Below are 12598 nucleotides of genomic sequence, written 5' to 3' on the forward strand. Positions count from 1 at the left end.
TGAGCTTTTCTTGGAGGTGAGGTCCCTGTGGTGAGGGCTACCTGCTGTGGAGCTTCAGGCTTCCAATTAAGTGACAGCAATGCCCTAATTTGGCACAAAACAAATGTGGATTTGGGACCCAGTACTTATTGTATAGGGAAAAAATTAAGCCTTTGTCATCAAAAGGATCCCTAATTTTTACTCAATCCAGCAATTTCTTGAAACTCAAAAGGAGCTTGATAAGATTTCCATGAGGGTAACACATACTGTTTCAAATCATTCACCAATGAGGTGATTCACAGCCCACGGGATAACTTCCTTACTCCAAACTGCTGGATGATTTACAAACCAATAATAGCATGTATAACAATTCCTAAGCTAGCATGTAAAAATTTTGTAGATTTATTTGGTAGCTTGAAGGCTTTGACCTATACTAAACTTCAGTATAAAACAGATTGCTTATAGATAGCATAGCAAAGGAGAAAGCCCTTTCATTTAGGCTTGCCCTTGCTGGAGTAATCCAGGACAAACAGCATTATTTCCTAGTGTATATTTTTTCTCTTGAAACTTACCTAGGCTGGATTTCACCTGTCATTCACACCCGAGGGATTCTTTGGTTCTGCTGGCAGTGCACAACCCCAACCTGGTGTGGGGTGGCTTCAATGGGAAATGCCAGCACGACCAGAAAATCCCAGCAGTGAAAGGTATGCCGCCCCCTGCCATTGAGAAATATGTGGCTGGGAGCCTGGAGAATCCCACCTCTTGTCTTTGCATTGGGCACTGTGGTAAAGTATTCCCTCCCTGACCTGCCACTAATGGCCCCTTTCACTCACTCCCTCTTCTGAGACCTCTGGTCAAATAGACAATTAAGCCCAACTTAAAATTGGACACATTTAATATACAGTTAAACTACTGCGAGCAAGGCCTGATCAGCTGCAGACGAAGTCACCACAGTCAAAAGCCACTATAGCCCAAAACCTATCGGGAGGTACTCAGCCAAAAGAATAGAAAAATACATTGATTGTGTACTCCCTGCTATCAACCATATCCTGAACGAAGATACATACAGCTAGGATGGCCTGGCCTAACATCATTGGGTGCTGTGACCCTCATCCACCCTGTCACTCCATTGGCTGAAAGCCAGAGAACATTCCAGAAAGGCTTAGTGGTGGGGGTAAAAACAGTCATCTCAAAGACAAAATGCAGCAAAGGCCTGACCAAGTTACTATGACTTGGGATGATGCAAGAGGGCGTGTAAGATTTCACCATGTCAAGAAGACCCTAAGTTCATCTGTTGACGTGAGCTCAGTGAATTGAATCCAACAGCCTAATCGACTTCACCAGACCAGGTAGTATCTGTTTCTCAGGCAATTAGCCTAGTTTGGGGAAAGTGAACTTAATTTATTTTGTAAAAATTGTTTCTTTAACCTGAAAGTGTTTTTAATAAAGCTAAGTTCAAACCATAGTTCTGGGTAAATGTGTTTGAGTGACAAACTGGTCAAAGTGTCTATATAGAACATTTCTCAGACAACACCTCGCTCACAGTGAGTGTTCGGGATAGAGAGGGTCAGGATAGTGAGTGGGAAGTAAGCAGGAGTTTGTTATTAAACACATTAGCAACTGTACACAGTACACCAAGTGTACAGTTGCCAATGTGTTTGTTGTATATAATTACTTTTAAAATACTTGAAATTTTTCAATATCTCAATAGATCCACTGTGTGAATAGTATTTAGATACTACAGCCTCTTCTAAAATTGATTCACAGTTATCTGCATTAAATTGCATTGACCAGTCTATTTAGGTCATCCTCAAATCTTGTTCACTATTTAAATGTTGCAAAATTTTCTATCATCTTCAGAACAAAATTTCAATATCAAAGTCCAGGTCATAGAATCCCACAGCGCTAAAGAGGCCATTCAGCCCATTGAGTAGACACTGACCACAACCCCATAACACCATGCATTTACCCTAGCTAGTCCCCTTGACACCAAAGGACAATTTAGAATGGCCAATCCACCTAACCCACACATCTTTGGACTGTGGGAGGAAACTGGAGCACTCGGAGGAAACCCACACAGACATAGGGAGAATGTGCAAACTCTGCACAGACAGTGACCCAAGCCAGGAATCAAACCCAAGTCCCTGGTGCTGTGAGGAAGCAGTGCTAACCATTGTGTCACCGTGCCCCCAGATCATTGATATCAAACAAGTAAAGCACGAGTGCTAATATCAACCCCTGCATAATTCTCTCTAATCATAAAAACATCTGTTCACCACTACTCTCTGCCTCTGATCTCTTAGCCAGTTGTGCACCTAAGTTACCACAGTCCCTTGCATGCATTGTGCTTCTATTATTCTTTCATGGGATGTCACTCAGAAGGCCTGCATTAACTGCCCATCATAATTGTCCTCGAGAAAGTGGTGGTACTCTACCTTCTTGAACCAGTGCAGTCCTTGTGGTGTAGTAACTCCCACAGTGCTGTTAAGAATAAGAGTTTCAGATTTTTGACCCAATGGCAGTGAAGGAATGGTGATACAGTTTCGAGTCAGTATGGTGTGTGGCTTGGAGGGGAACTTCCAGGTGGTGGTACTCCCATGTAACTGCTGCCCTTGTCATAGGTGGTAGAGGTCATGGATTTGGAAAATAGAAGGTGCTCTCAAAGTTGGACTGGCAAGTTGCTGCAGTGTATCTTATGGATCAGTGATGGGCACTCTAAGTTCGTGACTGGGCCGTATGAGTGGCCCTCCTTCATCTCAGTGAGCCACAAGATTGAAATCGGGCTTGTTCACTAAGCATGATTCCATGAATAAGATTAAATACTTGTCAAATATTTCATAAGTTATAGAAAATGCTTAATAATTTAGAACTATCAACTTAAAATGGTAAAAACAAATTAAATATTTCCACTTTGGATGGAGAGGGAGTGCAAAGCTTTCACAGTCGATATTGTGTGCAATCAGCATGCATCTCACTTCACTTGCCCTTGCTTTACATGGGTTACATGCAGTCATACCCATAGGTTAAAAAAATTACACGGACAGAAACCAGCAGAATGTAGCAACCCTGTGCATTGGATAACAAAATGTCTCATGGGCTGCACTCAGAACCCAGTTGGGCCATATATGGCCCCTGGGCTGCAGGTTGCCTATCACTGTTATTGAAAGTCCACACTCCTGCTACTGGGTGCAGGTGGTGGAAGGAGTGAATGTTTAAGGTGGTAGAAAGAGTTCAACATGCTGGATGGGGTGCCGAATAAGTGGGCTTATTTATCCAGCATGATGCTGAACTTCTTCAGTGTTGCTGGAACTACAATCATCGAAGCAAGTGGAGAGTATTCCATCACATCCCTAACTTGTGTCTTGTAGATAGTAGACAGCTTTTGAAGAATCAATGGTAAACTCCAAGCTGCTGATGGTGGGGTTTCAGCGAAGGTAATGCTGTTGAACATCATGGGGAGATGGTTAAATTCTCTCTTGTAGAAGATGGTTGTTACTTTGCATTTGAATGGAGCTCAGATTACTTGCCACTTATCAACTGAAGACTAAATATTGTCTAGGTCTTGCTGTATGGTATTTTAGCACAGTTTGCTTCAGCATCTGATGGGCCAGCATGTTACTGAACACTGCAATCATTGGGATTGGGTGTGGGTTATATCAGGCTGTTACTTGATAAGTCTGTATGACAGCTTTCCCAATTTTGGCACAAATCCCAAGATCGTTGGAGGAGGACTTCGCAAGGTCGACTGGGCAGGGTGTATTTCATCAAATGCCTTTGTAAAATTTAGATACAAAACACTGACTGCAATACCTAGGGGAGGTGATGGCCTAGTGGTATTATCACTAGACTATTAATCCAGAACCTCAGTTACTGTTCTGGGGACCTGGATTCAAATCCTGCCATGGCAGATGGTGGAATCTGAATTCAATATTTTAAAAAAATCTGGAATTAAGCATCTACTGCTGACCATGAAACCATTGTTGATCTCCAGAGCCACAGCAATGTGGTTGACTCTCAACTGCCCTCTGAAATGGCCAAGCAAGCCATTCAGTTCAAGGGTAACAAATGGTGGCCATGTCCCACGAATGAACAAAAAAAAAACCTTCATTGATTCTCTCTGTTACGTCCTGAACAATGTCAGTTTAGTGAGACAAAATTTGCCTTGAACAAATGGGCTGGATCCCCCTTGTTCTGAAAATGAGAATTTTATTCTTGATAGGGGCCTTGAGTAGGTTTTCCTGCTAACTGATATTTGATAGATTGGCCTGTTACTGCCAGATGTATTCTTCCACCGCCCCTTCCCTACGCACGCACACACGTCCCCTCACTTTTTCAACAGGGCTGTAACAAACCTCCAGTTATCTGGCACCACTTCCACATCTAAAGAGATTGAAAGATTGTTGTCAGAGTTTCTGCTGTCACGACTCTAGCTTCCCTTAGCATCCTAGCTTAGACTTGTTATTAGCTTTTATATAATCACAGGAAATATAGTTGCAGAACTCCCTCCCCAACAGCTGAGTGCATGCGTACCTATACCACAGGGACTGCAGCACTGAAAGAAGGCAGCAATCACCACCACCTTCTCAAGGGAAATTAAGGATGGGCAATAACTGCTGGCCTAGCCAGCAATGCCAAGTTCCTGTAATGGAATAAGAAAACATTTTTGCTTTAAAGACCTGTGAGGTTTAAAGTCTTTTAATAGCCTCTACCAACCTGTTTCACAAAGTGCCGAGCTTGCCTGTAAGATATTGGACCTTCAGTTACAATAGCCATCAGGGCCTGTCTACACAATCAGCTGATCAGTTTTTCATGGAAACCTGCAATTAATCTGGGTTTGACCTCGGCCATCTGAATTTACCTGAACTCCAATTTCATTTCAGAATGTGAAAGGTTTCCTTCTTCACTGAAGTCCTTAGGACATGTCAACTGCTAACTATTTTGTTTGGTTTTAATATTTGTAGAAGTACACTGCTATCTTTAACTGTATTTTTCTTTGGCGTGTGTTTTGTGTAATGGACGTGGTGATAGACCTTTTCAGGGTGAGTTTGTGAATAAATAATACTCCTTGTTTAAATCCATGGAAGTTTGCTGCTGGTGGCTTTTTAATTGACAAAATTGACATCAATTGACATCAGTCTTATTAAAATTAAATGCACTGATTATACACGGAAAGAAGGAAATGAGAAAGTCCATAATGTATCTTTTTAAAAGTCTTTATGAGGATCATAACACATTTAGTAAGATAGTAAAAGATGATAGCAGAAGCCACTTCTTTAAAAGTAGATTTTCTGCTTGTATTTTTTTTACAAAAGACAAAGATTCTCTTCCAGGTGAATTTTCTTTTACTACACTTGCATTTTCTGAGTCCTTACATCAATGGATTGTTAATCTCTGCGCAATTAGTTTTCTGCAGTCTTTGTAAATCAGTTTCATATAAGCCCAATTACATGTAATTCTGTCCATTTAAATCTATGGAATTTGCTGAAAACGTACACCTTGGTAACGGTAGATCAGCAGTATATGCCATCATGGAACAGAAATTCCAGCAAATGATAGCATTAGGCACTTGTGCCGTAATGTATATCCTGATATTTTTACATCCTTTGCCAAAAGTAATTAGAAAAATAACTAGAGATCCCCTTGAATTAGTATCAGTGGTGAACTTGCTGCATTTGTGTCGAGCTTTTTTTGTGCTTTTGAGTAACTTGCTGCTTGCGCTTGCTCTGGTTGTATTCTCTGATTCCTTTTGCAGATAGCTTTTCTCGGAGTTGTTTTTCATCAGTAAGGGATGTGTAAGGAGATAGTAGATTACGCCCGAGTGTGATGGAGACTAAATGAGGAGCGAATTAGGTCCACAAACTAAATTCTGCTAAGTCTTCTTCGGGTTTAAATATAGATTACGAATCAAGCTCTCACACAGAACTAATAACCTTCAAGTAAGTTAGACAAGCTTGTTAAACAGGGAACTGTCTGGTAGTGGCAGTTATCTGAATCAGCTGAAAACAGTTGATTCAATTCATGTTAATTACAGTGGCAGGAAGCTAAACTAGCTAGTGACTCATCAGACGGTTCATAATCAGTAAGGGGCATGCAAGGAGACAACATCCAAGTGAGTAGCAAATTAGGTTCATGTGAGAATTTGGAGCACAATTTCTTTTAAAGTTAATTTATTAGTGTCACATGTAGGCTTACATTAATGTAGGCTTATATTAGGGCGGCACGGTGGCACAATAGTTCGCACTTCTGCCTCTGTGCCAGGCACCTGGGTTCGATTCCCGGCTTGGGTCACTATCTGTGTGGAGTTTGCATATTCTACCCATGTCTGCGTGGGTTTCCTCTGGGTGCTCTGGTTTCCTCCCACAGTCCAAAGGTGTGCAGGTTAGGTTGGTTGGTCATGCTAAATTGCCACTGAGTGTCAGGGGGATTAGCCGGGTAAATGCATGGGGCTACGGGGATAGGGGCTGGGTGGGAGTGTGGTTGGTGCAGACTCAATGGGCTGAATGGCCTCCTTCTGCACTGTAGGGATTCTATGGTTAACAGCGCAAGGAAGTTACTGTGAAAACCCCTTAGTTAAAGCACTCTTGACACCTGTTCGGGTACACAGAACTTAGCATAGCCAATGCACCTAACCAGCACGTCCTTCATACTGTGGGAGGAAACCGGAGCACTCAGAGGAATCCCACGCAGACACGGGAAGAATGTGCAGACTTAACACAGACAGTGACTCAAACCCTGGTGCTGTGAGGCAGCAGTGCTAACCACTGTACCGCCCCAGAAGAAAAAGAGGTGTGGTATGCATAGGAATTATTCTAAATTGATTAAGAAAGTAATTAACTTATGTAACTTACATTAAATAAATAACATAAGTAACAATGTCAGGACAGGTGTTATGCTATGAAATGTAGGAGCTTTTAGACATCAAGGTGGTCCATGACAAACAGGACTGCAGAGAGTGTAAGCAGCTAGAGGATTTCTGAATCAGGATGCTTGATCTGGAAGTCTAATTGCAGACACGACGCAACAAAGGGAGAGGGAGAAATAACTGGATACTTTGTTCCAGAAAACGATCACACCTCTTAGAATAGTGTTGTCTGTTTTGCTCACCAGTGAGGGAAAGAGGATGTGACCATGAGTGAGGCAGGTAAAGGGACCAAGCAGACAAGATTGGGGAAGCTCAACAGAACTACCCCTCAGTATTCAGGATGCAATCCTTGTAGTCCTGCAGCCACATTGGGGGAGTCCAGAACTAGAGGTCATAGTTTGAGGATAAGGGGTAAACCTTATAGAACTGAGGTGAGGAGAAATTTCTTCACTCAGAGGATGGTGAATGTGTGGAGTTCACAACCACTAAATGTAGTTGAAGCCAAACATTATCTGATTTCAAGAAGAAATTAGATACAGCTCTTGGGGCTAAAGGATCAAGGGATATGGGAAGAAGGGGGGAAATCAGGATATTGAATTCGATGATTAGCCATGATTAAGATGAATGGCAGAGCAGGCTTGAAAGGTTGAATGGTCTACTCCTGCTTCTAGTTTCTCTGTATCTCTGTAATGGCTACCAGATCATATATATTTACTTCAATGTGCACTATCAATTCATTTACTTTGTTATGAATGCTATGTGCGTTCAGATAGAGAACTTTTAGTTTTGTCTTTTTGTAATCTTTGTGCATCTGGTCTTCACTGTTGGTGCATTCTTAGGGGTTTTTTTTCTCACTGTCCCTTCCTGCCTTCTCTGACCCTCATTTCCCATGTTACTATTTTGCTCTACTGCCTTGTCTCTACCCTTGATGAAAGTGTGAAGTGTTCACTTTGGCAGGAAGAATAAAAAAAGCAGAGTATTAATTAAACAGAGAAAGGCTGCAGAATTCTAAGGTGTAAATGGATCTAGGTGTCTTAATGCTCAAGTCACAAAAAGTTAGCATGTAGGTTTAAGTAATTAAGAAAACTAATGGAAGGCTTAAATCACGGGTAGATAGTGTTTAAATCACGGGTAGATAGAGTTTAAATCACGGGTAGATAGTTTTCTGATCGATAAGGGAATTAGGGGATATGGGGAGCAGGCGGGTAAGTGGAACTGATTCGCTTCAGATCAGCCATGATCTTGTTGAATGGCGGGGCAGGCTCGAAGGGCCAGATGGCCTACTCCTGCTCCTATTTCTTATGTTCTTATGTTCTATCCTTTATTAAGAGAGGAATTTTAATTTATTAATGTCACAAGTGGGCTTACATTAACACTGCAATAAAATTGTGAAAATCCCCTAGTCACCACACTCCTGCGCCGAGTAAGGATGTTATGCTTCAATTATACAGGGCATTGGTGAGACCATGGGGGCGATTCTCCCAAAAGTGCTGAATTGGTGAGAAAACTGTTCGAGATCATGGCTGTTTTTTCAGTGCACCTTCTCACTCGAATCTCCCCACTCTGTGCACTCTAGAGGTCACATCGTGAATCTCATTAAAAACCCAAGGGGGCGGGGCCTATTCACGCCTGACAGTCTGACAGTTCCGGAACTCTGCGCATGCACAGTGGCCTCGATCTGTCAGTCTCCCCATTTGCTGGCCAGCTTGATCGCTGGCCAACCCGGGACCATCACAGTGCTGCCCCTCCAGCAACCCCCCCACGACCTGATCACGGCCCCCTTAACAACTCCCGCGCCAGCCCTGACTCCCCCCCCTCCCCCCCGTCTCCCCCCAATGTCCAGCCCACCTCCCAGCAGTGGTGATCCTCCCACCCCCCCTCACCCTGACAGACCCCTCAGCCCGCCCCGATCGTTGGTCTCCCTCCAGCCCAGACAGATTCCAATGCAGAGTGGCAGCGGGACCACCACCCCCACTGATCGCCTCTAGGCCCCGCCCACAATAGGTCCGGCCCCCATGGCACTGCCTGATGCTCACTGGGCAGTGCCAAGGTGCCTCCTGGGCATGGGCACTTTGCCCCTTGAGCAGTGCCAGGGGCACAGGCTGGTACTGCCAGGGTGCCCATGCCCAGGGGGCACCACCCTCCCGTCACCCGACCCCTTGGGGGGCCCCAATTGCCCCCCTTCATTCCAGCGGGGTCTCCTGCTAGTTTCCCGAACATGGGGAGCTACTCTAAACCCCGCCAGAATGAGTACTCCTGGCAGGGTGGGAGATTCTATCAGGCATGTCATTATTGGGCCCGTGCCGGGCCCAATAATGACATGCAAAACATATTTAAACGACATTAAAAAAGATTCAAATGACTTAGCTCTCTTCCCGCTGGTCTCCAGCGCAGTCTGGACTGCGACTGTTCCCTGCATGCGCAAATCCTGGAAAAAGGCCGATGACGCGATTCTCCCAACCGGACCTGCCAGAAAAGTTGCAGATCACGATGGGAGAATCAGACCCATATCTCAAATAATGTGTGCAGTTTTGGCCTCCTTTTTAAGGAAGGATGTAAATGCATTGGATATGATTCAGAGGAGGTTTACTAGATACCTGGTGTAAAGAAAATTAATTTAAAAAATACTACTGTGATATACTCTGAAGCTGACTTGTAGGGGCTGTGTGTGTATGGTTAATTTAATTAAGGTGAAGACAGTTAGGATGCAAGGTGTAAAGCAGGGGTATGAAGTGGTGCTGACCAAGCTGAGATGGGTACAAGTAATAATAAACCTAGATTGAAATTTGCATTAGGAGGTTGGTGAGGATCTGGTCTTTTAACTGTTGAATTTCAAAGAGAAATAAAAAGGAGACTTACAACTGGGAAAGATCATTAGTGAATAAAGCAAAGTTATTAAGTTTATTTTACTCAAAAGTAGTAGCCATTAGGAAAACATGAAAGATGTTTATATTCTGGGAAAGGTAGAGGAGAGCAATGGGTTTCAAGATGAAAGAGAAAAAAAACATATTTAAGGAGAGGATGGAAGCTATGCAAAGAAGAGTGGTCATGTGACTTTCTGCAGTAAGCTGCATGAAACAGCTGTGAAAGAAGCAAAGTGAGCCTTCTCTAGAAACCCCAGAGAAGTGTCTGATTGTTCCAGAAAGCAGAGTTTTGTTTAGAATATTGGATTTTCACTGTCAAGTAAAAGGGAGAGAGAATCCCTATGACATACCTGCCCATTGCAATAGTGGGTGCCATAAAACCATAAGAAATAGGAATAGGCTGTTCGGCCAGTTGAGCCTGCTCCACCATTCAGTTGGATCATGATTGATCTGACATTCCTCATGTCCACTTTCCTGCCCTTTCCCCGTAACCCCATATACTCCATTTTACCAATTTTATCCACACACTTAACCTATCATACCTCTTTGTATCTCTCTCGCAATTTGCCTTTCCAGCTATTTTTGTGTTATCTGCAAATTTGGCTACAGTACATTTGCTTCCTTCCTCCAAGTCATTCATATATATGTAAACAGTTGTGATCCCAGCACTGATCCTTGTTGAACCTCACAGGTTACAGATTATCAATCTGAAAAAGAAACCCTTACCCCACTCAGTTTCCTGCCCACTAGCCAATTTTCTGTCCATACCAATATACGACCTCCAACACCATGACCTAGATTCCCTACAGTGCAGAAGGAGGCCATTTGGGCCATCAAGTCTGCACCGACCACAATCCCATCCAGACCCTATTCCCGTAACCCCACATATTTACCCTGCTAATCCCCTCACACTAGGATCAATTTAGTATGGCCAATCAACCTAACCTGCACATCTTTGGACTTAACCTTTTGTGAAGTACCTTGTCGAACACCTTCTGGAAGTCCAAATACAACACGTCTACTGGTTCCCCTCTGTACACTCTGGTTAAAACTCCCTCAAAAAACTCAAAAATTAGTCAGACATGATTTCCCTTTCATGACGTCATGCTAACTTTGCTTGATTAGATTCTCTAAATGTGCTGCTATTACATCTTTGTGCCTTGCAGTAAAATTACTGGAATCTATACTGTATGTAAAGAGACCGTTGCCAAAAAAATTGATGTTTATTTATGAGTCTAACCAAGTAATATTTTGGGAAATGTTTGTAAGACTGATTTTCACCTGTATGAATGTAATCTCGTGTGTTTAAGTTTTGGAGATTTTAAATATATCAAAACATTTATTAACATATTTAAAATCTCCAAAAGTAGAATAGGAGTTTATGACTCCTGACCCCAATGCATGTTCCTTCTTGAAACAAAATATAAATTGAAAATCGTTGTGATAGCTTGTCCAAGTTTCCCTGTGAAATTTGGTCAGCCTGGCAATTAGCACCTGCCATATCATAACATTGGAATGAACGGGTGTCTTAAGAGGAAAGATTGGACAGATTAGGCTTATTTCCACTGGCGTTTAGAAGAATGAGGGCTGACTTGACTGAAGTACATAAGATCCTGAATGGTCTTGACAAGGTGGGCGTAGAAAGCATGTTTCCTCTTGTGGATGAGTCCTGAACCAGGGGGCACTGTTTTAAAATTAGGGGCTGCCTTTTTAGGATAGGTATGAGAAAAAATGCAACTTTGGAACACTGCCTCAGAAGGCGGTGGAATATTTTATTTTATGGAATACATCTTTAAAGGCAGAGGTAGATTCCCTTGCCCAACTAGAATCTAAGATAATCGGGGGTAAATGGGAATGCGGAATTCGAAATGCAAACAGATCAGCCATGACCTTATTGAATATCAGAGCAGGCTTGAGACTGAATGGCCGACTTATGCTCCTGTTTAGTGTGTTTGTTCATTAGCAGTAACCCATGTTCAGCGTATGAATTTCAGAGAACATTTCAATAGCAATGATATATTTAGTGAAATAATTATTGCAGCGAAAAAATGTAGGTACGATTGTGTGTCTAGCACCCAGTCAACTTTGTCTCAAAAGCCAAAATTGCAGACCTAACTACAACTGCACGACATCCAAAAACTTCATGACAGTGTCTACACTATTATCTGTTATATTATTTTGTGAAAAAAATAAACATCTCCTCATTAGTCCCAAGCCTAACTAATACCCAGAACCAAATTAGTTGTTCTCACCCCTGATGTGCTCCCAGTGCAAGTAATCCGATTAGACAGACAATTCAATCCAGTCCCTGGCATTATGCAGCAAGATGCACAATTACTTCATAAACTACTTTTAGGAATATATACTCATACAAAATAATATAGTGTAGTCCTGCAAAGAAAATACAAAACTAATATCTTCAACCAATTTAGTTCATGTACTTCCAAGCTTTGTGATCATTTTAGTTATTTACCTCACGTGTATAAATGATGAGTTATAGATGACACAAAGTAAATCCTCTTCAACTTGACTGCTCCAGTTCTAAGGTCAGGCCATTTATGGTATTATAAATCATGTCCCCTAACAGCTGATCATCAATTTGTTTACATATCAGTTCTGTTCAATATATTATTTAAAATGTCATAACTTGTATAGGTATTATGATATACATGGCAGCAATTAGGTTAGAGTGCAATAAAGTGCCACTGTTATCCACCTTAGGGCAGAACACTGGTTAGCACTGCTGCCTCACAGCACCAGGGGCCCAGATTCAATTCCAGCCTTGGGTGACTGTATGTGTGGAGTTTGCACGTTCTCCCCGTGTCTGTGTGGGTTTCCTCCAGGCGCTCCAGTTTCCTCCCAAATATGTGTGGATTAGGTAGATTGGCTATGC

General features: G+C 42.5%; 1 protein-coding gene across 2 annotated transcripts in view; it reads right to left on the reverse strand.

The window, feature by feature from the left end:
* Positions 1-12598, reverse strand: part of nme7 (NME/NM23 family member 7) — a 181324-nt gene that overhangs the window by 855 nt on the left and 167871 nt on the right. The gene's annotated exons all lie outside the window — the stretch shown is intronic.

The sequence above is a fragment of the Mustelus asterias genome, chromosome 17 (genome assembly GCF_964213995.1).
Source record: "Mustelus asterias chromosome 17, sMusAst1.hap1.1, whole genome shotgun sequence".
Taxonomy (NCBI): domain Eukaryota; kingdom Metazoa; phylum Chordata; class Chondrichthyes; order Carcharhiniformes; family Triakidae; genus Mustelus; species Mustelus asterias.